Raw genomic sequence first — 21136 nt, 5'->3', positions numbered from 1 at the left:
CGGTAGTGATGAGCAAGTACTATCATGGTCGGGTGCTCAGTAATGATGAGAGGGCAGTACCATGCTTGGGTGCTCAGTAGTGATGAGAGGGCACTACCATGCTCAAGTGCTCGGTAGTGATGAGGGAGCACTACAATGCTCGGTAGTGATGAGCAAGTACTATCATGGTCGGGTGCTCAGTAGTGATGAGCGAGCAAAAAAAAATGCTCGAGTACTCGGTACTCAATTCGAGCAGGTCGGACACTTGGACAGGCTCAATTCAAGTACCGAGCATATTGGAAGTCAATGGGAAACTCAAGCATTTCTCTGGAAAATCTCTTTCTCTCTCGGGCCAGGAATCGGCACCAGCAATATAATGGATTGAGTACTGAGCGTACCCGAGCACCCTGATGCTCGATCGAGTATTGATCATTGCCGAGCACGCTCGCTCGTCACTATTCCTCACAGGACGTTTCTATTATACTTTTCCTCTGTTTATTCTACTCATGGTTTTGGCTACAATTACTGAGTCAGCTAGGAAGAGAAAACAGTTTTCGTTCCAAAAATTTAATTTTTTTGGGTAGAATGTTTGTTTTAAAAGCAAAAGACACAGAATATAGATAAAAAATTACACAAAAGCCATAATGTGAGGAAAAAAAATCTCACTAAATACTCAACGTGTGCACGTGGCCTAATCTGCCTTCAATATGTTAGGATTGGTGACTTCCGCAGGTATTTTTTTTTAATAAATATCCAATTGGGATTGGAATTGGGATTGGAAACAAATACAGTTTATAAGGGTTTGTGCACACGCGATTTATGAGATTTCTGGAACAGATCAGCTCCAAAAAACGCCTGAAATTTTGCTGGAACGACGCTCCCTTTTCGGTTCTATCGTAAAACCACTTTGCTGTTCGTATGTTTTGTGTTTTGAGAGTTTTTCAGCTTCATGTTTTGCTAAGTGCACATCACATTTTTGAAGCTCTTAATGGAAATCACTCCAAACTAAGTTGTGTCCAATCAGAAGGCTGCAAAAATAAAAAACACTTAAAGCACCACTCCAGTATTTTGTTTTTGCAGCGCTGTCGTGGTGTTTCTAGTCTAAGGTTGCCCTGAGTCTTATACTCACTGTCTTCACCTACTATTACCTCCACTCCGGTCTGTCTTCCAGTGTTTGCTGGAGTGATCAAGAAGTCACAACTCAATGCAAGTCTATGAGAGCCTCATTCTGGATCTCATAGACTTATATTGAGCGTTTGTAACAGTTACATCTGACTTCTGGTCAGTCAGAAGTTGCAGTCTTAAGATGTTGCTGCGGGCTGAATCGGCACCGATAAAAGGAGAAATCAGCGGGTATTAAGTATAATACTAGGGAAGGTACCTTAGATTAGAAGCACCATTCCAGCCCTAACCCCCCCATAAAGCTGGAGGGGTGCTTTAAAGGGGTTGTCCAATCTATGTCACGGGGTATGTTGTGACAGACCAGGGGTTCATAAACTGGTCCTCAGACTCAAGACCCTGCACTGTTCCTTATCTCAGAGGTAGGCTTGATGGTAGCCAGGTCTGAGCCTCCAGCGTGACCCTGATCTTACTCCCCCTGTCCCGTTCCCTGGGAGCGGGCCGGAAACCCAGTAACAAAACCCCACAGAAAAGACACAGACAATAGAGAACGAAACCTCGTACATTCTGCACTCAAACACAAAGGAGAGACAATACGTGTACAGGGGAATAAAGCAAAGGGTAGGGAATAAACTCACAACAGGGGGGCGTTCACACCACGCAGCATAGCAACTGTAGTTCACCATGAACTGGATAACCACTGAGACCAGGATCGCTGAAGCTATCTTCAGCAACCTCCTACTACACTCCCCAGCCTTAAATAGGAAGAGACCAGCTGTGGAAGGTAGTCAGCAACCTGGCTCTCAGATGAGTTGCACACTGCTCCAAAAAGGATTAAAGGGAACCTGTCACCAGATTTGGTGACTATAAGCTGCGGCCACCACCAGTGGGCTCTTATATACAGCCTCCTAACATACTGTATATAAGAGCCCAGGCCGCTGTGTAGAATGTATAAATCACTTTATAATACTCACCTGAGGGGCAGAGCGGTGCAGACTGGTCAATTGGGTGTCTCCGGTACCGGTGCCTCCTCTTTCGGCCATCTTTGTTCTCCTTCTGTAGCCGGGGTGCATGACGCGTCCTACATCATCCACACAGGCCAGCATTGAGGCTCTGCGCAGGCGCACTTTGATATGCCCTGAGCAGGGCCAATCAAAGTATTGTAGTGGGCCTTCGCAGGATCTCAATGCCGGCTAGTGTGGATGACGTAGGAAACAACTCGGCCGATGCCCAGCAGAGCTGAATATTCATTGAGACCAGGTTGCCTGTCGAACTCTGCAATGTGAACAGAGTCCGACGCCATATAGTAATCCACGTGTGCAGATCCGGACAGCGCATGAGAGTCTAAATCCAAGTGTATTGAGCAATGTCACGCACTGCTAGTGGGATTCTGTCTGGGAATATGCATATCGCATACTTGTGGCCACCTGACCTCTGTTCCCGACCCTGACACCCTCACACTGCACAGTGCGTGCCATATGAAGATTCATAAGTCTGTGTTCACATAGAGTAACTGCAGACTTATGGATTTAGACCAGACAATTCCATTAAGGTGACAGAAAAATATTCCAAAATGCGTCAGTACTCAAAAACTTCTCAAAAAAGATTTTCCTGAAACCGTTTCCACTTAAAAAACCTTGTGTTTGACGACTGCTTCTAAAAAATTCTGTGTGCCATAGAGTTAAGAATAAAGGGATGTAAACTGCAGGTAGTTCTGAGTACTAAGGGTAATGCACATAACACGGATTTATAATATGGCACCCATAGACTATTATTCTCCTATGTTGGCTTATGAAGAGTTCCACACAGCCATAGCCAATTTGCCAACATTACGGCTTTATTATTTTATATTTGATGCTGATTTTTCCGCAATGTATCCACACTAAAATCTTCCGCTAATTCACACGTTAGATCCAGATTTCTCGACAGATTTTTTTTTTTTTTTGCTGGGCTGATTTAGTGCAGATTTTACTTTTTTTTTTTTTTTACTGCAATGCTTAAAATCCACTCTGAGTCTACACAAAGAATTTATATGCTTCATATATAAAAGATCTTCATTGTGGATAAATGTAACCACAGAAAATATTCCCAATATGTAGACGAAATTTCCTGCGAGTTTTCTGCATGCAAATCTGTGCAGAAAATCCACACCAAATACATGACATGTAAACTTAGCCTCACAGGTATTTATATTATTTATTATTATATATTATATATTATTATATTATATATTGTTATATTATTTATATTGTTATATTTATTTATATTATGTATTATTATATATTATATATTATTATATTATATATTGTTTTATTTATATTATATATATATACAGTGCCTACAAGTAGTATTCAACCCCCTGCGGATTTAGCAGGTTTACACATTCGGAATTAACTTGGCATTGTGACATTTGGACTGTAGATCAGCCTGGAAGTGTGAAATGCAGCAAAAAAGAATGTTATTCCTTTTTTATTTTTTTTTTTAAATTGAGAAAAGTTTATTCAGAGGTCATTTATTATTCAACCCCTCAAACCACAACAAGGACAACAAGGAAGGAGCTCCGGGAAGATCTCATGGCAGTGGGGACATTGGTTTCAGTCAATACCATAAGTAACATACTCCACCGCAATGGTCTCCGTTCCAGACGAACCCGTAAGGCACCTTTACTTTCAAAGCGTCATGTCAAGGCTCGTCTACAGTTTGCTCATGATCACTTGGAGGACTCTGAGACAGACTGGTTCAAGGTTCTCTGGTCTGATGAGACCAATATCGAGATCTTTGGTGCCAACCACACACGTGACGTTTGGAGACTGGATGGCACTGCATACGACCCCAAGAATACCATCCCAACAGTCAAGCATGGTGGTGGCAGCATCATGCTGTGGGGCTGTTTCTCAGCCAAGGGGCCTGGCCATCTGGTCCGCATCCATGGGAAGATGGATAGCACGGCCTACCTGGAGATTTTGGCCAAGAACCTCCGCTCCTCCATCAAGGATCTTAAGATGGGTCGTCATTTCATCTTCCAACAAGACAATGACCCAAAGCACACAGCCAAGAAAACCAAGGCCTGGTTCAAGAGGGAAAAAATCAAGGTGTTGCAGTGGCCTAGTCAGTCTCCTGACCTTAACCCAATTGAAAACTTGTGGAAGGAGCTCAAGATTAAAGTCCACATGAGACACCCAAAGAACCTAGAAAACTTGGAGAAGATCTGCATGGAGGAGTGGGCCAAGATAACTCCAGAGACCTGTGCCGGCCTGATCAGGTCTTATAAAAGACGATTATTAGCTGTAATTGCAAACAAGGGTTATTCCACAAAATATTAAACCTAGGGGTTGAATAATAATTGACCCACACTTTTATGTTGAAAATTTATTAAAATTTAACTGAGCAACATAACTTGTTGGTTTGTAAGATTTATGCATCTGTTAATAAATCCTGCTCTTGTTTGAAGTTTGCAGGCTCTAACTTATTTGCATCTTATCAAACCTGCTAAATCTGCAGGGGGTTGAATACTACTTGTAGGCACTGTATATAGACAGTATATATATATATATATATATATATATATATATATATATATATATATATATATATATACACATATATATACACAGTATATATATATATATATATATATATATATACTGTATATATATATGTATATATATATATATATATATATACTGTCTATATATATATATATATATATATATATATATATATATAAATAATATAACAATATATAATATAATAATATATAATAATAAATAATATAAATAAATAAATATAACAATATAAATAATATAACAATATATAATATAATAATATATAATAATATATATATATATACAATTTTTTTATTTTTATTTTTTTTGCAGCTCAGCTGGCAAAGTCTTGGCATATTTGGTGCAGTTTTTCAGCCTAAGCAGATAGAGCTTTCTGCAAATCTGAAAATCTGCAGCATGTGAAATATTTACGCGGGTTTTATACTTTTCAATGAAAAGACATATCCACTAGAAAAATCCCCTCTTAATACACAAAGCATGCATTTACCCTTTGGCTAGGTTCATGCGTTCCATATTCAGTGCGGATTTTATCCGTAGATTTCCAAAACTGAAATACTAGATTTCTGCATCTAAAATCCAAGTATATTTTCCACACTTATTTCTATGTTTTTATGTTTGTTTTTTTGTTGCAGAAATGCCCCTTTCCCCAGTTTAAAAAAAATGACCAATTACCCTGGCGCAATAAGTGTTTACGTTGGAAATTATGGGTAAAATCCTCACCAAAAAGGCGCGTTTCTGCAGCAGAAATTGACATACTATGGAGTTAAAAAAAAAAATGTAAAAACAAAGTTAAAGAGGTTGCCCACTACTTTAACATTGATCGCCTATCTTTAAGATAGACCTGAACCTCCAACAGGTGTAAACAGGTGCTAGTTGAAAACACAATATAACTACAAAACACATATAGCTGCACTATAGAATGTTGACAATGAATAAGGGAACTCTGGTATTACATTACTGCTATAGGAATATTTGGAAAAAAAAGGGATACTTAGCTTATGTATTGGCCAATGCATGTGAGCCCGATAACCAATGGCAAGGTGATCTCAATTTAGCGGGCCCCGGGCATTCTAGAGTGCAGCTGTATGTATTTTGTAGTTATATTGTGTTTTCAGCTAGCACCTGTTCACACCTGTTGGATGTGCGGGTCAGTCTTTTTGATATATTTGTAGAGCATTTCTTTCTGACTGAGCCCTTCACCCTATAACCAAGTTGTGTCCACCTTCCTTTATAGCTGGATCCTTTCTGCCCAGACATGTAACCCAGATAGAGGCATTTAAGTTAGGGTTCCAGTATATTGAGATCACCTTGTCGTGGTGACTGGGTTCACAAGCTTTGGCCAATACATAAGCTAAATATCTCTTTTTTTTTTTTTCAAATATTCCTATAGCAGTAATGCAATACCAGAGTTCCCTTATTCATTGTTAGCATTCTAGAGTGCAGCTGTATGTATTATATATTATAATGTGTTTTCAGTATGTGCGGGTCAGTCTTTTTGATATATCCTTTGGATAGGTCATCAATGTCTGATAGGCCGGGGTCCGACACCTGGTACCCCCGTTGATCAGCTGTTTTCAGTGCCACAGCAGGCAGCCGGAAATGCTCAGTTCCGGAGCTGCCCTGTCAACTGATAGCGGCCGCGGCCGGGTACTGCACATCCGCCTCCTATTCAAATCAATAGTGCAGTACCTGGCCACTATCAGAATACGGGGCAGCTCCGGAAGCGAGCATTTCCGGCTGCCTGCTGCCGCCACCGACGGAAAGAACAGCTGAACAGCGGGGGTACCGGGTGTTGAACGGACATCCTAAGGATAGACCGTCCATGTAAAAGTAGTTGATAACCCCTTTAACTTCCATTCAAACTCCACACACAAAAAAAAGGAAAATTGCAGGTTGCGAATGAGACGCATCCACTTTGCTAAGACTGTTAAATGCTGAGGATTTTAGGTGCTTAAAATCTGCGCATAAAATCCTCTGCAGCCTGTGAGCCTAGCAAAAATGTGATCGCTTTATTGATATGTGTGTCATTGAAATGCAAATGAGTTTCCAGCCGTCACACCCCGTAGCGTCTTTTTTTTCCTTCTTCACTTGTTACTGTTGCGAGGACGGCTCCAGAGCTAGACCTGGCCCGTGTCCTTCTGTACAGTAGACTAGGAAGGCTTTTCAGAGCCAAAAAAACAAAGTCCTGTTAACCTCTGCATACAGTGTGTCGCTGTTCGAAATATCTGACCTGGAAGTATAAAGCAACCTGATTGGCTGGCGCAGCTCACGGAAAAAATGTGCTCACAGTTGGACGGATCAATAGGACACGTTTGTAAAGTAGGCCGAAGTGAGTCTGTGAGAAGGAGAACCGCCAATAGATGGCAGCAAGGCAGTAAACAAGCAATCCAAGACGGCGAGATAGACTTCTCTCTTCCTGTATGCACACGGCATGATTCTGCCAGAAATGGGCATGAAACCTGTTAAATAATCACATGCAGATGATTTGCAAGAAATTATGGCAAATTCTAAATATTCTGATGAAATACTTTAGATTGTTGGATGAGACGGACACGTAATGGATGGATACAGGAATATGCCCAGAGATCTGGAGACAATGGATGTGGAAGGATTTATTAGGCAGCAAGTGAACAATCAGTTCTTGAAGATGATGTGTTGCAAGCAGAACAAATTAGCAAATGTAAAGGCTGACCGATAGTAACAAGGCTAAATTGTGGTGAAGAGATGAAGGGATCATAAGAACCCCAAAACAGTAGGTCTTGAGGGGTGTTCCCGGTATGTGAGAGGTCATGAGGGGTGTTCCCAGTATACGACAGGTCTTGTGGGGTCTACTCAATATACAGCAGGTCTTGTAAGGTGTTCCTGGTATCTATGGCAGGTCTTGAGCGGTGTTCTTTTATACAGCAGGCCTGGAGGGGTGTTCCCGGTATCTGACAGATCTTGAGGGGTGTTCCCGGTACACGGCAGGTCTAGTGGGGTCTACTCAGTATACAGCAGGTCTTGTGAGGTGTTTCTGCTATACAGTTAGTTTTGTGGGCTGTCCCCGATATACAGCAGTTCTACTGAGGTGTTCCCGGTATATATGGCAGGTCTTTAGGAGTGTTCCTGTATACAGCAGGTCTTGCAGACTGTTCCTCATATAAGTCAAGTCTTGTAGGCTGTTCTTGGTATAAGACAGGTCTTGTGGGCTGTTCCAGGAATATGTCAGGTCTTGAAGGGTGTCCCTGGTATCTAGCAGGGCTTGTGGGGTGTTCCAGTTATATGGCAAATGTTGTGAGGTGTCCCTGGTATACAGTAGGTTTTGTGGGTTGTTCGCAGTATACAGTAGGTCTTGTTTTGTTCTTGGCATCCGGCAAGTCTTGTGTGGTGCTCCCGGCATACAGAAGATCTTCTGGGGGGTTGTCGGTATACGGCAGTTCTTGTGGTTTGTAGTCAGTATACGAAAGGTCTTGTGAGTTGTTCCTGGTATATGGAAGGTCCTCTGGGGTGTTGTCGGTATATGGCAGGTCTTGTGGGGTATACCCAGTATACAGCAGATCTTGTGGAGTGTTACCAGCATACAGCAGATCTTGTGGAGTGTACCCAGTATACATAGGGTCTTGTGGGTTGGTCCTGGTATGCGGCAGGTCTTGTGGAATATTCCTAGCATACATTAGATCCTGTGGGGTGTTCCCAATATATGGCAGGTCTTGTGGGGTGCTCCAAGAGGTCTTGTGGGGTGTTCATGATATACGATGGATCTTGTGGGGTATTCCCAAAATACAGCACATCTTTTTGAGTATTCCTAGTATACAGCAGATCCTGTGGGGTGTTCTCGATATACGGCGGGTCTTGTGGCATGTTCCCAATATATGACAGGTCTTGTGGAGTATTCCCGATATATTCCAGGTCTTATAGGGTGTTCCTGATATACGGTAGGTCTTGTGGGATGTTCCTGGTACACAACAGATCTTGTAAAGTGTTCCTGGTATATTACAAATGATGAGGCTGGTCAGATGCATGGCCGTCTCTTTTCTCGTTGAGGTTGCCGGAAAAAGCTGAGTGCAGCGCTTAACAGATATCCCCTAATTCCTTTAACTCTCATCCTCGGTATATTTTTCTCCCATCTCATTCCTCTTGGTCCGCTTTTTTATATTCTCCTATATATGCAGGATTGTGAAGGCCCATGTCCAGTTGGTTCCTTCGAGGTTACCAGGACCTATGACAACCAAGTCGACAATGTAACAGAAGCCATGTTTCCGATGTGTATAGACCCTCACCGGCCAGAAGCCGGACGTCCCGCTACAATACAATCCAACTAGAGAATTATTCTTGATTGCTCATCTTTTTGGTACATCTCCTTACATAGGTCTTTTGGTTGTCGTTGTCGTTTCATTGTGTTGTCTTCTCTTTAAATGATACAAATCCCATTTTCTACAAGAAGTAACAGTATTGCACAATGGTGTCGCTTGGGGTCTCGAATGCTGTGGTTTGTATTCATTACATGGGTGGTATGTGTCATGACCACAGTAATTAGAAGACATTCCCTGGATTTTCTCTAATAGTTAAGTGCAACAATTTGCACAAAGTGGATCTGCAGCTTGTCGAAGAGTAGTAATGATAAAGTAATAAGGTCATTGACTGCGGGTAGTGTCAGCCACACAATAATAGGCTTTATAAAGCTTAGTTCTAAAAAGTCTTTATTAAAAATATTCTACTATTATATATATAGCACTCTGTGTTTCCATGGTAACAAACTACAAACAAACCTGATGTTGTCTGATCCCAAAGTGCTTTGCTACTTCCATTTGTTTCTTCTATTGCCATTGAGGGGACTATAGAAAGTGCATTTGTGCATTAGCAGCAATTGAGCAACTCAGACTCTATCTTTTGCATACACGCATCTAATGAGTGTGTGCAAAGGTGATTGTGAGGAGAGAGGGAGGAGGTAGGCTGTGACCTCACCTGGCTATATAGCTGACTGGCTGTGGTAGCTTTAAACTTGTTGGTGTCTACATTAGTGATGAGCGAATACTACCATGCTCGGGTGATCGGTACTCGTAACTAGTGATGAGGGAGCACTACCATGCTCGGGTGCTCGGTACTCGTAACTAGTGATGAGCGGGCACTACCATGCTCGGGTGCTCAGTACTCGTAACTAGTGATGAGCGGGCACTACCATGCTCGGGTGCTCGGTACTCGTAACTAGTGATGAGCGGGCACTACCATGCTCGGGTGCTCGGTACTCGTAACTAGTGATGAGGGAGCACTACCATGCTCGGGTGCTCGGTACTCGTAACTAGTGATGAGCGGGCACTACCATGCTCGGGTGCTCAGTACTCGTAACTAGTGATGAGCGGGCACTACCATGCTCGGGTGCTCAGTACTCATAACTAGTGATGAGCGGGCACTACCATGCTCGGGTGCGTGGTACTCGTAACTAGTGATGAGCGGGCACTACCATGCTCGGGTGCTCGGTACTCGTAACTAGTGATGAGCGGGCATTAGCATGCTCGGGTGCTCTGTACTCGTAACTAGTGATGAGCGGGCACTACCATGCTCGGGTGCTCGGTACTCGTAACTAGTGATGAGCGGGCACTACCATGCTCGGGTGCTCGGTACTGGTAACTAGTGATGAGCGGGCACTACCATGCTCGGGTGCTCTGTACTCGTAACTAGTGATGAGCGGGCACTACCATGCTCGGGTGCTCTGTACTCATAACTAGTGATGAGCGGGCACTACCATGCTCGGGTGCTCGGTATTCGTAACTAGTGATGAGCGGGCACTACCATGCTCAGGTGCTCAGTACTCGTAACTAGTGATGAGCGAGCACTACCATGCTCGGGTGCTCGGTACTTGTAACTAGTGATGAGCGGGCACTACCATGCTCGGGTGCTCGGTACTTGTAACTAGTGATGAGCGGGCACTACCATGTTCGGGTACTCGGTACTTGTAACTAGTGATGAGCGGGCACTACCATGTTCGGGTACTCGGTACTTGTAACTAGTGATGAGCGGGCACTACCATGCTTGGGTGCTCAGTACTCGTAACAAGCAGTCGGACGCTTGGATGGCCTCAAATCATCTACTGAGTATAATAGAAGTCAATGGTGAACACAAGCATTTCTCCTGAAGATGTTCTGGAAAAATGCTCGAGTTCCCCAATGACTTCCATTATGCTCGATAAATGAGTACCGAGCATCAAGATGCTCGTCGTTATGCGTAGTGAGCACATGTGCACCGAACAGTTTGCTCATCACTAATTACTAGCCCTCCTGCTATCTGACTACGGGCCTCTGGAATACCTAGCCTCATAGCTAGCATCATATTACAACTGGCCATTACTTTTTTCATTTTCTCCAGAATGGATCCAGTTCATGTACAGTGCCTTGCGAAAGTATTCGGCCCCTTTGAATTTTTCAACCTTTTCCCACATTTCAGGCTTCAAACATAAAGATAAAAATGTTAATGTTCTGGTGAAGAATCAACAACAAGTGGACACAATTGTGAAGTTGAACGGAATTTATGGCTTATTTTAAACTTTTATAACAAATAATAAACTGAAAATTGGGGCGTGCAATATAATTCATCCCCTTTAAGTTAATACTGTACTTTGTAGCGCCCCCTTTTGCTGCGATTACAGCTGTAGTCTCTTGGGGTATGTGTCTATCAGTTTTGCACATGGAGAGGCTGAAATTCTCGCCCATTCTTCCTTTGTAAACAGCTGGAGCTGAGTGAGGTTGGATGGAGGCGTTTGTGAACAGCAGTTTTCAGCTCTTTCCACAGATTCTCGATTGGGTTCAGGTCTGGACTGTGACTTGGCCATTCTAACACCTGGATATGGTTATTTGTGAACCATTCCATTGTAGATTTTGCTTTATGTTTGGGATCATTGTGTTGTTGAAAGCCAAATCTCCGTCCCAGTCTCAGGCCTTTTGCAGACGCCAACAGGTTTCTTCAAGAATGGTCCTGTATTTGGCTCCATCCATCTTCCCATAAATTTTAACAATTTTACCTGTCCCTGCTGAAGAAAAGCAGGCCCAAACCATGATGCTGCCACCACCATGTTTGACAGTGGGGATGGTGTGTTCAGGGTGATGAGCTGTTTTACTTTTACGCCAAACATATCGTTTGGCATTGTGCCCAAAAAGTTTGATTTTGGTTTCATCTGACCAGAACACCTTCTTCCACATGTTTGGTGTCTCCCAGGTGGCTTGTTGTAAACTTCAAATGACACTTTTTTTTGAGAAATGGCTTTCTTCTTGCCACTCTTCCATAAAGGCCAGATTTGTGCAGTGTACGACTGATTGTTGTCCTATGGACAGACTCTCCCACCTCAGCTGTAGATCTCTGCAGTTCATCCAGAGTGATCATGGGCCTCTTGGCTGCATCTCTAATCAGTCTTCTTCTTGTTTGAGATTAAAAAATTTTGAGGGACGGACGGGTCTTGGTAGATTTGCAGTGGTATGATGCTCCTTCCATTTCAATATGATCGCTTGCACAGTGCTTCTTGGGATGTTTAAAGTTGTCGAAATCTTTTTGTAACCAAATCCAGCTTTAAACTTCTCCACAACAGTATCACGGACCTGCCTGTTGTGTTCCTTGGTCTTCATGATGCTCTCTGTGCTTTAAACAGAACACTGAGTCTATCACAGAGCAGGTCATTTATACGGAGACTTGATTACACACAGGGGCTTATATTCATCATCATCAGTCATTTAGGACAACATTGGATCATTCAGAGATCCTCAATCAACTTCTGGAGTGAGTTTGCTGCACTGAAAGTAAAGGGGATAAATAATATTGCACGCCCCAATTTTCAATTTATTCTTTTTTTACAAAAGTATAAAATAAGCAATAAATTTCGTTCAACTTCACAATTGTGTCCACTTGTTGATTCTTCACCATAACATTAACATTTTTATCTTTATGTTTGAAGCCTGAAAGGTGGGAAAAGGTTGAAAACTTCAAGGGGGCCGAACACTTTCGCAAGGCACTGTACCTTGTGATCAGGTGGTGAATCTAACTCAAAGGATTCAGGATTTGACTATGAAATATCGGCATCTTGCATTATCACAATCGCAGTTGCGTTGACAGATTTCTAATTCTATGAAGGTTCCCTATAGCTTTCCGATGACGGCTGTGACTGCTATATCTACACCCCCCAACATAGTTGGACTCTCTCAAACCTGTAGTTGCCCTTCCTGAAAAATTTCAGTTGAAAGAAGCTAGTTTAGAGTATTCATGAACAGTTGTAAATTATTTTTACTTTACAACGTTGACCTTCAGGGGACAAATCCCAGCAGATAGGAATAATAGGCCCAACTGTCATAAGAAGTCTTTAAGTTCTGTACAAATTTGCGCCTTTGGATTGGAGGATCTTCCGGGGTACCTGAAAGACTTCGGAGACATGTTCTCAAATGAAGAGGCTAAAATATTACACATCCCCCCCCCCTCATTGTCCCTATTGTCCCTAATTCCAAATTACCCAAAGCTCAACTTTAGAATTGTCTGGGCCGGAACGCACCCCATGAAAATTATGTGAACGAAAGTATACAAAAGGGTCATAGCCATCCTTCCTTCTCTCCTGTAGCTGATGGATTAATATTTGTGAAAAAGAAAGATGGTGGCCTCTGTACTTGCCTTGATTTCCAAGATCACGGCTAAGAATACATACCCACTTCAATTAATTGCAGATCTTTATAATCAGTTTATAGGGCCTGCATGGTTTTAAGACTAGACCTAATGCCGGCGTCACATGGTATGATATATCGTGCGATATGTCGGTGGGGTCACGGAATTCGCGACGCACATCCGGCATCGTTAGAGATGTCGTACCGTGTGACACCTCTGAACGACTGTTAACGAGCAAAACTACTCACCTTATCGTTGCTCGTTGACATGTCGTTCATTTTCAAAATGTCGGTCCTCCTTCTGTGCTCCGGTTGTTCATCGTTCCCGAAGGCAGCACACATCGCTCCGTGTGACACCCGGGGAACGACGAACACAGCTTACCTGCGTCTCGCCGGCAATGCGGAAGGAAGGAGGTGGGCGGGATGTTACGTCCCGCTCATCTCCGCCCCTCCGCTTCTATTGGCCGGCGGCTGTGTGATGTCGCTGTGACGCCGAACGTCCCTCCCCCTTCAGGAAGAGGATGTTCTCCGCCCACAGCGAGGTTGTGCGGGAGGTAAGTACGTGTGACAGTGGTTACCGACTTCGTGCGCCACGGGCAATGAATTACCCGTGACGCACAAACGACGGGGGCGGGTGCGATCGCTCATGCGATCGCACGATATATCATCCCGTGTGATGCCAGCATTAGAGGAGCGCACAATTTGATATGCATCTAGAAGAGTCATTGATGAGTGATGCTTCTAAGGTCGAAGGGTTTATTAGAAAATCTGGTCATGCCTCTTGGGTTAACCAATGCACCAACAGTTTTTCAAAACTTTATGAATGATATCTTTTCTGATTGCAGTGGGCGATTTATTGTGGTTTACTTCGATGATATTCTTATTTTTACACCTGATTTGGTTTCTCACCAGGAACGTGTCCAGATAGTTTTAAAAAGATTATGGGAGAATTCTTTGCTAAAGTTGAGAAATGTATTTTTTCTTTTCGGGAAATTGCATCAGGGTTCATTTCATCGGCCGATGGGTTTAAGATGGATCCCGGCATGATGCAGGCTATAATAGATTGGGTCCTACCGGGTGATCTGACGGCGTTGCAATGTTTTCTAGGCTTCGCCAAATATTATAGGAAATTCATTCAAGGTTTTTCCAGATTGTTAAACCTCTTACTGACCTCACACATAAGAAAGCAGATCTCGAGGTTTGATCACCAGATGCTAATAGGGCTTTTGTAAAAATTGAAAAAGCATTTTATGTCTGCTCTAGTTTTAATCCAACCTGCTCTCCAAGAAGCTTTCATTGTAGAAGTGGACACTTCGGAGGTCGAGGTAGGAGCTGTTTTATCTCAGGGTCTCCAAACTCTTACCAATTTGTGACATGTACATTTTCTTATGCTGAAAGAAATTGTGATATGGGGAATCGTGAGTTACTCGCTGTTAAATTAGCCATTGAGGAGTAAAGGCATTTTTTGAAGGGGGCAGTTCATCAAGTTACTGTGGTCACCGACCATAAGAATTTAGCTTATATTGAATCAGCTAAACGAGTAACTCCAAACAGGCCAGATGGTCCTTGTTTATGACTAGATTCAATTTTCTATCACATTCAGGCCGGGGTTCAAGAATGTGAGGGATGATGCTTTGTTACATCGTTTTAATTCAGTTTCTCCTCCAGAACCTCCGTCGTCCATTCTACCTATGGGCATTGTGATTTTTGTGGTATCCTCGGAGTTGGAAATGGATATCCGTAAAGGCCAATTGTTGGTCCTTTCAACCACTTCAAGGTCCAAATTATTTGTACCAGTGTACCTGTGCCGCCCCCATGTCAGCAGCCGGGCTGCTCGGATCCGGATCTGCGGTGGCTCGAGGGGCGTCCGGACCCGGGGGTCGTGCGGCCATGCAAATGAAGGGGGTATTTATAGGGGATTGAGTATTTAAAGTTTGTGACGCCACCCGTTGTGTGTGGTAAGGGGAAGTACCACCGCTGCCGTTGGGAAGTACCCGGGGTGATGACGGGGGCAGCTGTGCCGTCCCCACATCAGCCACCGAGGCTGCTCGGATCTGGATCCGTGGTAGCCCAAGGGATCTCCAGACCAGGGGGTCGGGGTCGCACAGCCAGTCGGAATAAAGGGGGGTATTTACAGGGGATTGTAAGGACAGTTTGTGACGCCACCCGTGGTGCGTGGTAAGATGGAGTACCACCACTGCAAAGGGGAGTACCTGGTGGCGATGGTGCAGGAAGCCTGATGTTTAACCCCTCCACAGGTAGGGGGAATGCCCCGGGATTCGATGAGGGAGACGGGGAGGTGCCGTTGGGACAGTAAGGGGTCATTTGTGTACTCACTCATTCCAATAACGCTGACACCGACAACTATGGTAAACCAAAGTTCTGGACACTGCTGCCGCTTGGAGGGAGCACGCCTGGATCCCGTGCCCATTGGTGTTGCCTGTTAGTCTGTGGCCTTTATCTTGGCACCTAGTTTCTCTTGTTGGTTCCTTGAGTATAAAACTGGTCGGGTCCCGCTCACCAGTGTGGCTAACTGGGTGAGTTTGCTCTCAGGGGTCACGCTTGGGATTTTCTGGACCGTGTGAGTGGAAAGTGCTATCCCCCTCGTTGCGCTAGTACCCCGATTATGGAGCGGGTGGAAAACGGATCTTGAAGGCTCCGTCCTCGTCGGGCAAATTGTCAGGACGGCTGAAGCTACTCCCTGACCTGGGGTCCACGTACCCCGTCGTGCCCTGGCCCCTACCCGGTGATGGCACAAGGCCGCCGGCTGTCCTCCTCGACAGTCCGTACCCCTTGTCACGATCCCCCTTTGACCGGGGTTCCAGCTCCTACCAGGCCCAGACCAACGTCTGCTACCTAGTAGTCTCAAGGAGCCCAGCTCTGCTTCTCCTCCAACACTTCACCTCTCCTCTTGAGTCACTAGCTAACTGGCTGTCTCCTGACACTCCTGACCTCCCCTTACCAACCCCCCAAGTGGGAGACCCTATTCCACTCAGGCCATCCACTGGTGTGTCTGGTGGGTGTGGTGCAGAGTGTTCCTAGGATTTTGATTAGCTGTTCTTGGCAACACCAATGGTTAGGGACCCCTAACCAAGGAGGAGGTGGATATTGCACAGAAGGGCAGATTGCACAATACCCTGTGACATCCTGATAGGCCAGGGCGTCATATTCCCTCTTGGTTAAGTGTAGCTTATCCCCGAGCTACAGGACATCACAGGTTTATTTTTGTTTTTCAAACTGTAGAAAATGGTAGAAAATTAACATTTTATTTACAGGTTCATCCCACATTAGGGAGGCTTGTCACTTAAACGTTACCAACATTTTTAAAGAGTTCATCTCCTCAACGGTGGGACGCTACCGGTTTCAGTGGTAGCGGAGACTCAACCTGCTCCATTGCAACCTCTTCCCACGACAGTCCAGTCCCAGTGTCCCGGATCCCGTTAACCCGCCACCCAAACAACCTGAATCCCTGGAAACCTATGGTGGGTCCGTGACCAGGTTACGGTCCCGGGCATTGTGTTAGACGACTCTGGTGGGCACAGGAGGTGCAACTATATACAATAACACAAGTTTGTGTTGGTCACACCAGTCCTGTGACCGTGGTCCATGTTTATTAAATATATATATAAAAACTTCAACGGTGTTCATTTACCGGTGTACACACTTTAGCAGTTTTTTTAGAAAATCTGGTAATTTTCACTCTGTTCATTATACTTGTTAATTAAGCATTTATGCTACCAACGGTTCTATATGAAAAATAATAAACTGTAGAAAACAACAAACAAAAACACCGATACCTAACAACTCTATGGCATCGTTTAACTACTGGCATTTTCAAACAATTTTAAACTACCTGGTACCGTAGCCATGCCTCTTTGCAACTACGTGCTACTGACACTGGTACAAATTCTTCCTCAGGCATCACATGCTTGGTAACTTCCAGGGCGTACCAGCCCCTCTCTCCGCAATGCCGGGTGTAGGTGACCGCATCTCCAGGGTTGAGATTCCACTCGGGATGCCCCCAGGGAAGGTGCTGCGCCAAGTCCCGCCGGGACACGTATACCCCAGCTGTGAGGCCTGCCTCCCGGATGAACCCCCATCCTTGCTCGGGGTCAAACCAATCCACGAGACCATGGCACCGTGGCCCTCTAACTCGTGAAGCAACGCTCCTCACTTGCTACTTTTCCTTTCTGTTACGGGCGGCCAGCTCCCGTCGTCGCCAATTCCTTGTCGTTATCTCTGCTTGCAATTGTTGATGGTGTCGTTCCCAATAGGGGGCGTCAGTGTCCGGCCTCAGCTCCCTAGCTGGCTCTGGTTTCAACTGAACTCTTGCGGCCCCAACAGCCGTCGGGATGCCGTGCGGCAGTGGAACTGGGAGATCTTTAGGTTCCACTTCCGCCTTGACAGGTTGGAAAACCAAATGCTCCGCAGCCGGGGTTGCAGGGTCCGGGTGCTCCGCCTCTGAGGACGGGCCCGGTGATGTGGCTGTGTCTGGTCTGGCCGGTGTCTGGATGACCGCTAACATGACCAAGATGAGGGTCTGAACCGAGGTTTCTGCAGCTGAAGCTTGACTTAAAGACACCAAAGGTTCTGCTGCCGGGGTTGATGTGGGCAGCTCGGCGTCCGCCGAGGACGGGGTAGGTGACGGTGAAGGGCTTGCCGCGAGCGGGGGCGGTCCAGATCCCTCAGCCGCTGTGGCCAGATTTGGGCAATCTATAGGGACTGGGTAACCGCTTACCCTCTCTTCTGGGATTTCCATCTCATGGGCTCGCACCGCCATCGCCAGACTCCTCCTCTCTTCCCTCCAGTGGTTTAAGATAAACAGGAACTGCGTCCGCATTCTCCTGCATAGCTGCTCTGTTTCTTCCTCTATCCAAGTCTCGGTCCCTGGAACAGCACGTTCCAGTGACCAGTCTCGCTCCACCATCTTGCCTCTGCGTGGTCTAGTAACGTTATGGCAGAGTCCTGGCGTCCCTGCTTCTCTTCCGCTGTTGTTATATTCTGGCACGCCCTCTCGGTTTTTGCTTCACACTCCTTCGCGTGCTGTGGCCCTCTGGGAACTTCCGGTTCCAGCCTCACACTCAGGACGAAAGGCAGGGCTTCCGCTTCACGCGCTTTCATGGGGAAGACGGCATTTTGGCGCGAAAAGATGGCAGAAAATGGCAGACTTGGCAGGAAGAAGAATCTTGACTCGCGTTTTTTGGTTCTAAGGCGCACGTCCTGGGTCCTGCTCGAATCCTGTTCATGACACCAAAGTTTCCAGCGTGTGCCGCCCCCGCATCAGCTGCCGAGGCTGCTCGGATCCAGATCCGCGGTGGCTCGAGGGATCTCCGGACCCGGGGGTCGGGGTCGCGCGGCCACTCGGAATAAAGGGGGGTTATTTTCAGGGGATTCTAAGGATAGTTTGTGACGCCACCTGTGGTGCGTGGTAAGATGGAGTACCACCGCTGCAATGGGGAGTATGCGGTGGCGATGGTGCGGAAGCCTGATGTTTAACCCCTCCATGGGTAGGGGGAATGCCCCGGGACTCGATGAGGGAGACAGGGAGTTGCCGTTGGGATGGTAAGGGGTCGTCTGTGTACTCACTCAGTCCAAAACACTGACACCGACAACTGTGGTAAACCAAAGTTCTGGACACCGCTGCCACTTGGAGGGAGCACGCCTGGATCCTGTGCCCGTTGGTGTTACCTTTACCTTGGCACCTAGTTTCTCTTGTTGGTCCCTTGAGTATAAAACTGGTCGGGTCCCGCTCAGCAGTGTGGCTAACTGGGTGAGCTTGCTCTCAGGGTTCACGCTTGGGATTTTCTGGACCGTGTGAGTGGAAAGTCTTATCCCCCTCATTGCGCTAGTACCCCGATTTTGGATCTTGAAGGCTCCGTCCTCGTTGGGTAAATTGTCAGGACGCCTGAAGCTAGTCCCTGACCTAGGGTCCACATACCCCGTCGTGCCCTGGCCCCTGCCCGGTGATGGCACAAGGCCACCGGCTGTCCTCCTCGACAGTCCGTGCCCCAGATTGCACAATACCCTGTGACTTCCTGATAGGCCAGGGTGTCACACAGCCAGGTGTTGGGACTCTCTACGGGTAGGGGGAATGCCCCGGGACTCGGTGATGGAGTTGGGAAGTGCCGTTGGGGGATGACAGGGTCAGTTGCGTACTCACTCAGTTCATGAAGCTGACACCGACAACTTGGTAAACCAAAGTTCTGGACACCGCTGCCGCCAAGGGGAGCTTGTTTGGGTCCCATCCCCAGTGGTGTTGCCTGATGATCTGTGACCTCTTCCCTAGCACTTTGTCTACTTCTTAGTTGGCCCCGGTAGCTTAAAACTAATCGGGTCCTGCTCCCCAGTGTGGCTAACTGTGGGAGCTTGCTCTCATGGTTCACGCTTGGGATTTCCTGGGTGTTCCTAGGATTTTGATTAGCTGGTTTTGGCAACACCACAAGTTGAGGACCCGTAACCAAGGAAGAGGTGGATATTGCACAGAAGGGCAGATTGCACAATACCCTCTGATGACCTGATAGGCCAGATTGTGTCTGTTGCAGGAGTTTCATGATTCCGACTTGAGTGGGCATCGGGTGGTCATGGCTACTCGGTGAGCTACTGCCAGATTCTTTTGGTTTAAGGTGATTCCCTGCAGGGTATATAATAAAAAACAAACACGCGGCGCCAATCTCAGCGCGTTATCAAAGCGGCTCTCTGGTGCCCTTTTTTTACTGAAGTTTTATGCACTCACCTTTTGCCACAAAACTTCAGGCATATATGACTTTTCCAAAGTCTCCTTATCCGGGTCTGCTGCTTGCCTTGAATTGATCCTGTGTATGGTCCTGGCTCGGATTACCACAAGTGAAAAAGTTAAAAATGAAGTAAACCAATTCTGTAGTGGCCGCGCTCCCCGTAGTAATGATTTTAAAAACTCTTGTCCTCAAATGGAATTTATTACTCAAACATACGGAAATAAAAAACGGATACAACGCGTTTCGGCGGGAACAACCATTAAGTAATAAATGTCTGAGGAAGGCGGTTGTTCCCGCCGAAACGCGTTGTATCCGTTTTTTATTTCCGTATGTTTGAGTAATAAATTCCATTTGAGGACAAGAGTTTTTAAAATCATTACTACGGGGAGCGCGGCCACTACAGAATTGGTTTACTTCATTTTTAGATTCTTTTGGTTGTCATCTATAACTAATGATGTTAAACAATGTGTATCAACTTGTGAAGTTTACGCACGTGCTAAAGTCTTTCATAACCGGCCGAGGAATTGGCACCATTGCCAATTTCAGAAAGACCATGGACACTTTTGTCCATGGATTTCGTCACTGGTTTGCCTCTGTCTGGTGGGAAAATGGTTATTTGGATGGTTGCTGACCGATTCAGCAAACTGGCTCATTTTATTCCTTTGTCAGGGATACCTAATGCAGAATTTAAGCACCATGAGAATGCTGTTGATCAGCAGCTCGGTGGAAGGCGAGCTCCTGCTGGGTCCAAAAGTGTCAGAGATGAATCCAGCAGGAAATCTACCTATTCCAAAGAATACTACCCAAAGCAAAAAATCTACTTTAACAAGTTGTCATGAGCAAGGTCTTTCTGTAAAACAGGTTCAAAGCTGTTTCCAAAAGTCAACTGGTTACATGTTGTTGCTATTTGGACCCTTAGTAATCACCGAAGGTGACCCCAATAACCACTATGAATTTTCTCTTCGGTCCTTCTAGAGGAGAGAAGAAATATTACAAGGTGGGGTCATACAATACATGGTTATGGTAAGTCCTTCAAAGAGACATATCCACTCTCTCAGCATGGTGGCCTCCATATTGACTAAAGGCTGCTTTACACACTGCGACATCGCTCAAGCGATCTCGTTGG

The sequence above is a fragment of the Anomaloglossus baeobatrachus genome, chromosome 4, assembly GCF_048569485.1.
Source record: "Anomaloglossus baeobatrachus isolate aAnoBae1 chromosome 4, aAnoBae1.hap1, whole genome shotgun sequence".
Taxonomy (NCBI): Eukaryota; Metazoa; Chordata; class Amphibia; order Anura; family Aromobatidae; genus Anomaloglossus; species Anomaloglossus baeobatrachus.
Note: the sequence above shows the minus strand (reverse complement) of the source record.